The sequence below is a fragment of the Lissotriton vulgaris genome, chromosome 12, assembly GCF_964263255.1.
Source record: "Lissotriton vulgaris chromosome 12, aLisVul1.2, whole genome shotgun sequence".
Lineage (NCBI taxonomy): Eukaryota > Metazoa > Chordata > Amphibia > Caudata > Salamandridae > Lissotriton > Lissotriton vulgaris.
In genome coordinates this window covers 429,041,789-429,054,905 of record NC_141700.1, presented here as the reverse complement: position 1 = coordinate 429,054,905, position 13,117 = coordinate 429,041,789, and the positions used below count along the sequence as shown (strand labels likewise).

The window sequence follows — 13,117 nt, the reverse complement described above, 5'->3', positions numbered from 1 at the left end:
CGCACAGACCCATCACAAGGCTGCTAAGGTAGCGTTGTGATTGGTTGACTGGGGGCATGGGTGTGCTTCCTGTGGCCGAGCGAGGGAGGAATACGTAGGAGAGACTCGTGAGGAAGCGGCAAAAACATATGTTTTTATTTATTCTTTTATAGCCACTCCCCCCATGTCCGCCCCCTCCTGCGATCTCCCCCCTACCTCCAATGTCCTTCCCCCTCCCACCCCCACACCCCTACTTCATATCTGTGCTGGCCGCCGCTAGATTTCAGCCTGGAGTTTTACATGCCCACACTGACAAAAACAAACACACACTCTCTCTCTCTCTTTTGGCTCTGCCTTAAAACTTGGTTAGTTTGAAAAACAATTGTGGTTTAAGTACCCATAACAATCCACACTTCTCTGTATTTCTACTGCCTCTTAAGCCCCCCTTGTGTCCTGCTTTTCATAATGTATTTTAAAAAGATATGCCAGCGTGATTTTTGGGAATTCTGAAGCTTACACTCCCTCAATCCTACTGACGAAGCTACGCCCCTCTACATTATTTAAGTACGTATGTTGAATAGCTGCATGGCACTCAGCATTCCCAGTGCTTGAACAGTAACCATTGTACAGAACAGAGGACCCTAGTAATTAAGGATCGTGAGAGAAATAGACATACACTAAATAGTATGTATGACCTCTGTCCAGCCGGACAGGATTTTATTTATCAGTTTTTTTTATATTAATTCATATAAACAACATTTATACAAAAGTGGGCACAACCTGTGACCCACAGGAGACAAGACAAAACAAGTGACAAAAAGTTATGAAAAAAGCGCACAAAGCGGTCTGTACTATTATTCAGTTTTACAGACTAGAATACTTTTGTAGCAATCCATTGTTCTAGACATTTCTTGAATTCAAACAAACATATGGTGCATAAAGGTCGACGACGTTTCGATGCAGCTTGAGAATACATGCATCATCATCAGGACAAAAACAATGTATCATCTTTGTCTTGAAAAGTATTTCAACATTATCAAAGCAACTATAGCAATTTGCATAATGTAAAATGAGCGTTCCAGGGGAGAAAAAGGGGGGAAAAAATAGAAAGAAGTTTTCATTAAGCATTACTAGGCATGAATACATTGTCTACTTAGTGATTCCTACATACAGCAAGCAAGGATTAAAAAGTGCTGTTGTGGAAATACATTCATTGTGAAAGTTAACCAGTGTTTAAATAATTACTTCGTCGAAACTGGCACGTGCTTGTTACCAGAGTGAAGTAGTGACATTTATTGAGGAGGGATAAAACCATGTTTATTTTGGGATTAAAAGTCGGCGCAGTGAAATTTAGCCCGTGAAAATATCGATTTATTGGAAGGAACGGCGCAGTGTTCTGTTAAAAACACTAACAAGAATTATATATATACAAAGGGCGGGAGAAAAATCGGCGCAGTGAAGTGGCAGTGTTATGCATTCCAGACTGTGTTCAGGGCCAGTGTGAATAAAAGGAACGGCACAGTGTTCGGTCTACTAGATGGTGTGGTCAGGCTAACGGGGGAGGGTCGGAGTGCCTGCTAGCAAAACCCTATAAGATAACAAATAACACGGTACTGTAAATACCTTTGTGTATAGTTATGAGTTCCAGACTGGTGTTCGGCGGTATTAGGTTAGTACGGACTGCATGGATATGCAACTGTTAAAATTAAATATACCCGTTAACATTTTATGCTCGTTTTAAACAAGTGTTACCCGTGCTCGTGAAGGTCAGCGCTTGATACTCACAAACAACTTTGCCGGCAGGAATAATTTACAAGGAGCTAAAGAAGTGAGACAGAAGATAATCAGCCGGGGAAGTCACAGAAGCAATAGGGATAACTAAGGCTTTCCCGGAACTTACTTAGATAAGTGGCTCCATGCGTGCTGCTGCGGCGGTCCGATGATCCCGAAGACGGGATATCTGGGAAGGCAATTGGGCACATATAAGCTAGGTGGGCACAGATAAGCTTAGTGCTTACGGTAGTAGCCGTATGGAAGAGAGCCTAACGGCATATATTACTTACATAAGCGTCTAGCTTGATGGCAGGACGGTGGGGTTCTGGCGGGGATCGCTGCCGGGAGAGGGTGGAGCAGAGTATAAGAATACTCATAATAGGGAAAGGACTAAAAACGGTGGCGGCCATCTTGGACTAGTAAAGGCGAATCACCCAGGTGGTGTGAAGTGCACAGTGGGAATAAAGTGACATATATATACACACATTGACTTTGAGGAATGGTTTATACTGTATAACTATAGAGAAGAAATATCATAAGTATTTTTTCAAAGCAAAGAGGTCCAATCCTCGACCCTGTAAAGCCCCTTTCGAATACTGTCTGTTCTCAGGATCCAATGCAATTCTTCCTTATTTAGAATTTGCGAAATGTCTGCTCCTCGTGGGGGAGCTTTCACCTGGTTAATCACTGTCCATGTGAAGTCATTTTCAGTGTGCCCTTTTTCCTTGAAATGTTCCACAAGGGGCGCAAGAAAGGTCTAGAACAATGGATTGCTACAAAAGTATTCTAGTCTGTAAAACTGAATAATAGTACAGACCGCTTTGTGCGCTTTTTTCATAACTTTTTGTCACTTGTTTTGTCTTGTCTCCTGTGGGTCACAGGTTGTGCCCACTTTTGTATAAATGTTGTATATATGAATTAATATAAAAAAACTGATAAATAAAATCCTGTCCGGCTGGACAGAGGTCATACATACTATTTAGTGTATGTCTATTTCTCTCACGATCCTTAATTACTAGGGTCCTCTGTTCTGTACAATAGATTACTGCCCAAGGACCCTACTGCTAATCCTTTTGGGTTTCCCTTGTCCCTCTAAAACAGAATTTAGCGCAATCGCCAGATTGCAAGGGATTGGTATCCCTCCCCCCTTTTTCTTAAAGTGGGTTTCAACCTTCACTCCCCTCACTGTTCCTTTCCCTCTAAAAACACTGATCTGTTCACTTTTTACTAGGCATGTCAGACCCCCACCCACCCCTCTACAATCTAGATTACATCAATAAGATCCTTGGAGGCCCTTCTCTCCTTTCTGACTCAGGTAACACCCCCAACGCACCAAGTCCTTCCTCTAAAGACGAATTAGAGAAAGCAAAGAAAAAAGAAGTCAGACTCATATTAATGATTAAACTTCTTACAGATTACCTCAAGGCTAATATAATCCCCATTGGCCTTCAAGTAAGGAACATTCCGGGTGTCTTCACTGACAACCCGAAATATCTCAACGGATTCAGCTATATTAGCACTACATGTTCCCGACACTGGATGGTGTTAGGGATTGATATAGCGACAGAAGAACTAAAAAAACTTGCCATAGAAATCACTGATCTTGAAAAACAAATAAATGATGATAATACTAATACTGAGGCAAAAAAACTTTTAGATCAAATCCAAAAAACAGTTGACGATTTCCACAAATTTGAAACTGAAAAGAAAACTAACAAAGTGAGAAAGGATATAAAAAGCTTCAGTCAAGAAAGGGCATACCCCTATCTCACTAAGGACTACTATATCAACCGCTCCTATAGCATGCCCCAGAACCAAAGACCTTGGGGCAGATTTAATAGACGGAAACATTTTGTGGGTTTCTCAGATAGTTCAGCCGAATCCTCTGGAAACTCTGATCAAAGTGAAAGCCCAGGCCCCTCAAACAGGAATTTTTTACCGAGAGGCCAAGGACAACCAGAACCACCAGGGAAAGGCAGAGGCAAACAACCACAACGATGGCCGAACCCCCCAGGCGAGCGCTTTACCCGTCGCCAACATTATTGATGGTGAACGAAGATGACCTACAAGATAAAAATGCATCTACCATGCAGGAATATAATAACACCCTCCCTATTTTTAATCTGACCAAACATACCCTGTCCAGTAGTGAAATTTCACTGCTAAGTAAGGGTCTTTCATTTGTCCCCACTGTCCGTCCTAACTTTCTTGATGCCCAGACTGAACTCTTAAGGTTCTTCCGGAAAGTAAGATTACATAGCTACTTCCTATTGAACCCCTGCCCTCATATACCAATACTCCATTTAAACCACCATCAAAGTTCTCACCTACGGGTACTATGGTCCCATCTGAAATTCTCACTTTTGAGAAACTAGTTCTTAATGATATGACTACACTAGAAAATAAGAGATCATTCATTCCCTACAATATCACCATCCAAGAGAAGAATGCCATATCTACTCTTAAGAACAACCAAGAATTAGTCATTAAACCGGCTGATAAAGGTGGAGGCATTGTAATTCAAGAAACTGTACAATATAAAAATGAAATCTTGCGCTAACTCGGCAATCATGAGCATTATTGCAAACTGCCTCGCAATCCCACTGCTGAAATCCAGAAATTAATATCTGAGGTCACCAATGAAGGCTTAGAAGCGGGTTTTTTATCCAAAAAAGAATTCGAGTTTCTTAACACAAAATCCCCCAGAATTCCGGTCATATACTGCCTCCCAAAAATCCATAAGAACTCTGAACAACCTCCGGGACGACCTATAGTGTCTGGATGTGGCTCCATCCTGGAGCCATTAGGACACTATATTGATCACTTCATTAAGCCCTTTGTCCCCATGACCACATGCTATATCAGGGACACTATGTCAATGATTAACTTCATTGAGGAATATCCCTTTGATCCCACATCCAGCACCATGTGCACGCTGGATGTGGAATCACTTTACACTAACATACCCCAATTTGAATCCCTTCGAGTCATGGCTACCATTTTAGACACACGCCCGAGGCCGCATAATGTTCCCTCCAAATTTATCCTGCAGCTGTTGGAGATATGTCTAACTAAAACTTTCTTTCTGTTCGAGGGACAATTTTATGGTCAAGTGCGTGGAACATCTATGGGGGTTATTTTTGCCCCGAACCTGGCCATTCTGTATATGGACCACATTGAGAACCTTACAATTCTAGATACATCAAACCCCTTCCTCAGTGGTATAGCCCTGTGGAAGAGGAATATTGATGATATCTTTATGATTTGGACAGACTCAGAGACTTCTGTAGACCAATTTTTACACTGGCTCAACAACAACAGTGGTGGGTTAAAATATTCCATGACCACGAGCAAGGAATCCTTGCCTTTTCTGGACATTGAAATAAAACACTCAGAAGGGCGACTCATAACAAGTCTCCACCGTAAACCCACGGAAAGAAACACCTTACTAAATTACAGCAGTCATCACCCCCGTGCCCTAAGAGATTCACTGCCCTATTCCCAGTTCCTACGTATTCGTAGGAACTGCTACTACAAACAAGACTACTTTGCGGAAGCAAAAACATTGAGCCTTAAACTGAGACAGCGTGGCTATCCACGAAAATTGGTACGTCGCTCACTAAAGAGAGCATGGTATTGCCCAAGAGAGACATTATTAGAACCCCGCATTAATAACAACCAGGATAGAATCACATGTGTGACCACATTTTCCCCTGCATCTAATGCCATTAAAAAAAGTGTTCTAAACATTGGCCAGTCTTAAATGCAGGTGTCCTTAACCTCGAAAGACCATTGTTTGCTTTTAAAAGAGCAAAAAATATAAAAGACCATCTGGTCTGTGCCTCACTCCCACAATCAGACACCAGAACTACCCTAAATGATATGTGGAACTTGCCTACTCTGAAAGGTCATGCTAAATGCGGTCAATGTATTTACTGCGATTCAACTATTGAGGGCAAAACTTTCTCTTATGGCACAATTAAATATGAAAGGCACCATTTCACAAACTGTAATTCGCACAATGTAGTTTACGCAATTTTATGTCCATGTATGATGATATATATAGGACAGACAAGTCAGAAGATCAAGCTGCGGATGGGACAACACAGAAGCCGAATTCGCTGCCAAACTGCCAATGCGCCCCTTGTGGAACATTTCAAGGAAAAAGGGCACACTGAAAATGACTTCACATGGACAGTGATTACACAGGTGAAAGCTCCCCCACGAGGAGCAGACATTTCGCAAATTCTAAATAAGGAAGAATTGCATTGGATCCTGAGAACAGACAGTATTCGAAAGGGGCTTAACAGGGTCGAGGATTGGACCTCTTTGCTTTGAAAAAATACTTATGATATTTCTTCTCTATAGTTATACAGTATAAACCATTCCTCAAAGTCAATGTATGTATATATATGTCACTTTATTCCCACTGTGCACTTCACACCACCTGGGTGATTCGCCTTTACTAGTCCAAGATGGCCGCCACAGTTTTTAGTCCTTTCTCTATTATGAGTATTCGTATACTCTGCTCCACCCTCTCCCGGCAGCGATCCCCCGCCAGAACCCCACCGTCCTGCCATCAAGCTAGACGCTTATGTAAGTAATATATGCCGTTAGGTTCTCTTCCATACGGCTACTACCGTAATCACTAAGCTTATCTGTGCCCACCTAGCTTATATGTGCCCAATTGCCTTCCCAGATATCCCGTCTTCGGGATCATCGGACCGCCGCAGCAGCACGCATGGAGCCACTTATCTAAGTAAGTTCCGGGAAAGCCTTAGTTATCCCTATTGCTTCCGTGACTTCCCCGGCTGATTATCTTCTGTCTCACTTCTTTAGCTCCTTGTAAATTATTCCTGCCGGCAAAGTTGTTTGTGAGTATCAAGCGCTGACCTTCACGAGCACGGGTAACACTTGTTTAAAACGAGCATAAAATGTTAACGGGTATATTTAATTTTAACAGTTGCATATCCATGCAGTCCGTATTAACCTAATACCGCCGAACACCAGTCTGGAACTCATAACTATACACAAAGGTATTTACAGTACCGTGTTATTTGTTATCTTATAGGGTTTTGCTAGCAGGCACTCCGACCCTCCCCCGTTAGCCTGACCACACCATCTAGTAGACCGAACACTGCGCCGTTCCTTTTATTCACACTGGCCCTGAACACAGTCTGGAATGCATAACACTGCCACTTCACTGCGCCGATTTTTCTCCCGCCCTTTGTATATATATAATGCTTGTTAGTGTTTTTCACAGAACACTGCGCCGTTCCTTCCAATAAATCGATATTTTCACGGGCTAAATTTCACTGTGCCGACTTTTAATCCCAAAATAAACATGGTTTTATCCCTCCTCAATAAATGTCACTACTTCACTCTGGTAACAAGCACGTGCCAGTTTCGACGAAGTAATTATTTAAACACTGGTTAACTTTCACAATAAATGTATTTCCACAACAGCACTTTTTAAATCCTTGCTTGCTGTATGTAGGAATCACTAAGTAGACACTGTATTCATGCCTAGTAATGCTTAATGACAACTTCTTTCTATTTTTCCCCCCTTTTTCTCCCCTGGAACGCTCATTTTACATTATGCAAATTGCTATAGTTGCTTTGATAATGTTGAAATACTTTTCAAGACAAACATGATACATTGTTTTTGTCCTGATGAGGATGCATGTATTCTCAAGCTGCATCGAAACGTCGTCGACCTTTATGCACCATATGTTTATTTGAATTCAAGAAATGTCTAGAACAATGGATTTCTACAAAAGTATTCTAGTCTGTAAAACTGAATAATAGTACAGACCGCTTTGTGCGCTTTTTTCATAACTTTTTGTCACTTGTTTTGTCTTGTCTCCTGTTGGTCACAGGTTGTGCCCACTTTTGTATAAATGTTGTATATATGAATTAATATAAAAAAAATGATAAATAAAATCCTGTCCGGCTGGACAGAGGTCATACATACTATTTAGTGTATGTCTATTTCTTTCAGGATCCTTAATTACTAGGGTCCTCTGTTCTGTACAATAGATTACTGCCCAAGGACCCTAGTGCTAATCCTTTTGGGTTTCCCTTTTCCCTCTAAAACTGAACAGTAACCAGGCCTATTACACCACAAGTTCTGAAGCCAGCATGTCTTCAAATTCAACCATTAATGAGCTAAAGAGTATGACCTCAGAAGGAGGGACCTGAGAAGTCAAACCTAGAGCAGGAAGGCACATCCATTGTCTGCTTAGAACTGGGCCCTATGCATTTCTCATTTCGGCACAGTCATAGGTAGGACTTCTTGAAGATTATTATGAGGCTGAACACTTAGATGACTATGCAATCAAGTCACTAACTAGCCTTCAGCATAAGCAAAGTTGAAGCATTAATTAGCCAATCATCAAGATAGGGAAATACCTCTTACTACAGGTTGTACAGACTGTTACTGAAGAAAATAGACTTGAAAGCTCGGTGAAGTGGAGGAAAGTTTGAATGCTAACAGCGAAAACTAGAAATGGAGCCTTCCTACACAGAATGGACAATTGATGCTAAGAATTACCAGAATGGGACAAAAACACATCCTCTACTAAGCTGATTCCTGTACAAGAACAGCAAGGAAGACATATCTTGCTCTGATTCACCTGGACAAACTGAGATGACTGCCTCACTGAGTGGCTGCTTTTCAGACAGCGTCAATAACATGTACCCTTAATGGAAAAACATCTGAAGTCAAAATACAATTCAGGGGAAAACACAAACCTATCCATAAGTGAGTTTCTAGCTGAAATGATTGGTGACTAATCCGTTTATCTAATTTTTAACCAAAGGAAAATGACACATTTCTGCATTTCCGAAAGATCTTTAGTTGAAGTAGTGTAGTCATTTAGTATGCAGTGCTTGGGGAATGAATAGTAAAGCCACAAAAGAACCCATTGTGACAATAACTCTTTGCACCACACAGCTGATGTTTGAAGATTTAGGAAATTGAGGGAAATACTTATGGACATTGGACACAAGAGGACTGACATGAATTCAAGGTATCATCTCGCAATTTTCTAATGATTTGTAAGCAGACTAGCTACCCGTGTGTGGCACATTTACTTAAACATGGGTTCTTTAGTTTTTATTAGCTTTGTGAATTGTGGAACGATTTTCAAATTGACCTTAGTTTCAATAGAGCCACTGAAAGGTTTACATAGGTTGTTTTGCAGGGTCATGAGCTTGGACTATAAGACCATGTTTGGCTCTCTGATTTTGAAGTCTTTAAATCTGTCCATGGTTTTTTATGGGAGCCCTATATAGACCATCCTACAATAGTTCAAAGCCCGAATACTAGGGTTCTGGTCAACTTCACTTGATCATTGGTTTGCAATAAAGGAAGGATGTTCCTCAGCATGACCAATTGTAGGTTAGCAGCGCTGACTACAGATTTACTTTTAGCTTTATCCTCAGATTTCTTACTTGGTGAGTTGCAGGCGGTCAGGACCACTTGCTTTTGATAGTTTCAAAAGGGAACATTTTGTGGTCTTTGCACTGAATACCAGGATTTCTGATTTGCTCCATACATGTACAGGAAGATTTCTCTGACTAGTCTGTGTTGTTTTTTAAACAAATGTTGATTTGGTTGTCATCAGTATGTTTTAGAAATGTACCTAATTATGTGATGGGGATGCACCAGTGGAGCAATTAAATGTTGAAGATAAGGAGTGAGACTTAGACACCCATTAGAGCACAGTATTTCACTGTTTGTATTAAGGACTTATTTGATTCAGTCCTCAATGGTTTTTGGTTTTTGTATGCTGCAAAGATCAAATCCTTTGTAAGGCATTGCCAGATATCCCAGCATTTTGTTGAGTTTTTTCTAAATGATATGCAAGTGAGCGCGCGACGCGGCGGATAAGATGGCCGCCCCTCCCTGAGCTCCGCGATTTCAGCGGCGCTTAATTCACAGAGGTCCCGCTTCTCGACAGCGTTTCTGGTCGGAAACGGCGGATTTCGATGTTGGAATTGCCCCCCAGCACATGGGTATGTTCCTGAATGCAACAATACATCCTTTAAGTCCGAATTTTGCATAAATGTCGACGCCTCGGTTCCGGCCGCCATTTTGTTTTTTTTATTTTTTCGTTTTTCCTCAAACATCCTTCCACTGCCTTTTCTGCTGCTTATGACTGCTTAATGGACTTATGTCTTACTTTACTGTTCCAGGAGGCATTTGATTTTCTCTGAGGGGTCTTGAGGTATTCTGGTACTATTTTTGGCGTTTGTTTCCTGCCCTCACATCTACATTAGAGCTTGCATGATTGGTGCTTCGCTACTTCATTTCTGCGTGCTACTCTCTGCAAGAAGACGCATTGTTCTTTACTGGGGGTGTTCCTGTCTCCACTTCTGCAGTTTGCTTTGGCTTTCATTCACCCCCACTGCCTGGTAGGCTGCTTTGCTCGTTACCTCACGCTGCTTTCTCGCCTCAGTTACTGTGCAGCAGGCGCACAGCACTAATGCGTCCACCGCAGCTTCTTCCTCATGCAAGGATCCTGCAACAACAGGCAAGCGTCTCAAGACGGATCCTCCGTCTCCTTCTAAATCTCCGTCTCCAGTTACCCTTGAGGACCTCATGGAGGAACTTCGTCTAATTCGTCCCTTTATTGCGGATACTACTACTACCCTGCAGAGGTTAGACGACAAGTAGTCCAGCCTAGATCAAAGGGTCACCAACGTTGAACAAAAAATCAGCGACGCTCAAGATGTTGTCGCTAAAGTGGATATCCTCACCAAGGAAGTTCAAGTCCTCAAGAAAATGACTGAGGACTTGGAAAACAGGAATAGATGCAATAACCTGCATATTTACGGCGTTCCGGAGAATTCAGAGGGGTCCGACATCATCCTCTTTTTGAAGTCACAAGTCCTACCAATAGTCGGCTTGCCTAAACATGTGGACCTGAATATTCAAAGGGCGCATCGTCTTGGACCAAAAAATTCCTCTTCTTCTTCAAATCCTAGAGGCATTATTGCTTATTTTCTTCTATATTCTGACCTCATGTCTGTTTTGCATTCAGCCAAGCAACACAAGCAACTATTTTGGTCGGGACATAAACTTTTTTTCTCTCAGGATGTCTCCAAACAGACTGCGACGCGTCGAAAGGAATTTCTGGATATGCGGCCTACACTACGCTCCATGAACGCTAGATACAGACTTATTTATCCCTGTTTCTTCAAGGTCAGATACAAACAAAGTCTTATAGCTTCGAGGATCCGGCAGATCTCCGCAGATTCATCCACTCCCACAGAGAAGACTCCATGGAACAAAGCGACCCTTAATTTCCTAATGTCTTCCTCTCTGTACTTCGCTTATTGTCCATACTTTTGCTGTTTATTTGTTTTATTTCATATGATCAAATTGGTTTTTGTCTCCGCTGTTTTCTAGGTTCGTCGCTCTATGTTTTGGTTGTATGCCCCTCCATCGTACTGTCCTGTCTTCGTCTCCATTATTCCAATTCGCTGTTGTCCTTGCTTAATTGTTCGGTAAGTCTCCTCCATTTGTTTATATTGTCGTGCTCGGTCTTGGGTTCTATTTCCTTTATTCCCTGTTCTTATTCTTGTCTCTCTTCTTTCATGTTCCTCGGACCGGGTTTTTTGACATTTTCCCTTTTGTGCGGTCGTCTTTTCTTGTTGCTCCCGCTCTCACTTTATTGTCTTTTTTTTCCGTTAATTGTTCTGTATGGCTGGAACCGTTTTGGTTTCCCTTGCCATCCTTCTTCCTACTGTCTTTTTTCGGGTAGCGTTTAGCTCCCACTTCCTTTTCCTCACTATCCTCCCCTTTCCCTTTCTTTTCCTTTTTGGTTTTTCTCATGCTTTCCCATCTCCTTCATCCTTTCCCTGTCATTATTCCTTTCTCTCATTTTGTACAATGGTTTTGGCTCCTCTTCTCTTCTCTCTTTTTCCAATTCCTCTCTCCCTCTGCATCTTAAAGTGGCAGTATTGCATTGTTTCTTCCTACACTCTTTCATTCATTTCCCTAGCTGTTTTTTTCTTCTCTCTTTTCATTTCACTGGGCTTGTTACTATATGCCTTCCTTTATATTCTCTCCTCTATTTCTTCATAGCTGCTGTATTTTTTTCTCTCTCCTCCTTCTCTACTCTCTTCCTATGAAAGGTTTCAGACTCATTTCTTGGAATGTTAAGGGTCTCCGCAACCCTATTAGGAAACAACATATTGTGTCTCATCTTGCTCGTTTACAATGCCAAATTGCCTTTTTGCAGGAGACACATCTTACTGCAGATGAGTTGTCTAAGTTACGCAGACAATGGGTTGGGGATGTCTTCTGCTCTCCGGCTGTAAATCGTAAAAATGGTGTTGTTATTTTATTTCATAAATCTCTATCTGTTCAAATACACAAAGAAACTGCTGATTCTAATGGTAGGTGGTTGCTCTTAAATTGCACTGTTAATGATGTTCATCTTTCCCTTTGTAATGTTTATGGTCCCACTGGGGTTGATAAGTCTTTCTGGAATGTTTTTTCTTCCCTTCTTTCCTCCATTGCCTCTGAAGATTTGATTGTAGGGGGGGATTGTAATCAATTGATGGACCTTTTCCTGGATCGTAAATCCCACGCACGTTATGTTCCTACCATGATGCAAAAATCCTTTCACAGATCCATCTCTTCTAGAGGACTAATAGATTCCTGGAGAATCTCTCACCCGACTCTCTGGAATTTTCTTTTTTTTCTCCTGTGCATGCCTCCCATTCCCGTATTGATTACATTTTTCTTTCCCACCATGCTTTCCAATTCATGACTAACTCTGATATAGGCTCCATCCTGATCTCTGATCATGCCCCTATTATACTGGATATGGACTACCCCTCCCCTACTCCTAAGACCCGCCGATGGCGCCTCAACAATTCACTTTTACTTACTCCTTCCTTGACCGATCATTTCACACACTTTATGGATGATTTCTTTACTAATAACTTGAACACCTCCTCTGATTTCCACTTTATTTGGGATGCCTTCAAGGCTGCTGCTCGTGGTTGCATTATTGAGTTTGTTGCTCGCAAAAAGAAGAAGGCGTATGATCAAGCATCCTCCTATCTTAATCGCATTAAGGAACTCGAACATCTTTATTTCACCACCAACTCTCCTGATTCTCTGTCTTCCCTTATTAAAGCGAAAATTGAATTCAACAAACATTCTTGGGATTCTGCTTCTAATCAGCTTCTCCAATTTAACGCTAAAATCTATGGTGGTTGTAATAAGGGTGGTAGGGCTTTAGCGAATTATCTCAAAATCAAAAAACAAAAATCTAAAATTGTTACGATCAAGGATTCGCAAGGCTCACTTCATTCCTCAGACACTAAAATTCTTGATTGTTTTGTC

The 13,117-nt window shown here is 41.5% G+C and overlaps 1 protein-coding gene across 1 annotated transcript in view; it reads right to left on the bottom strand.

Annotated features, from left to right (window-relative positions):
* MMP2 (matrix metallopeptidase 2) overlaps positions 1 to 13,117 on the bottom strand; it is a 207,272-nt gene that overhangs the window by 175,164 nt on the left and 18,991 nt on the right. The window lies entirely within an intron of this gene.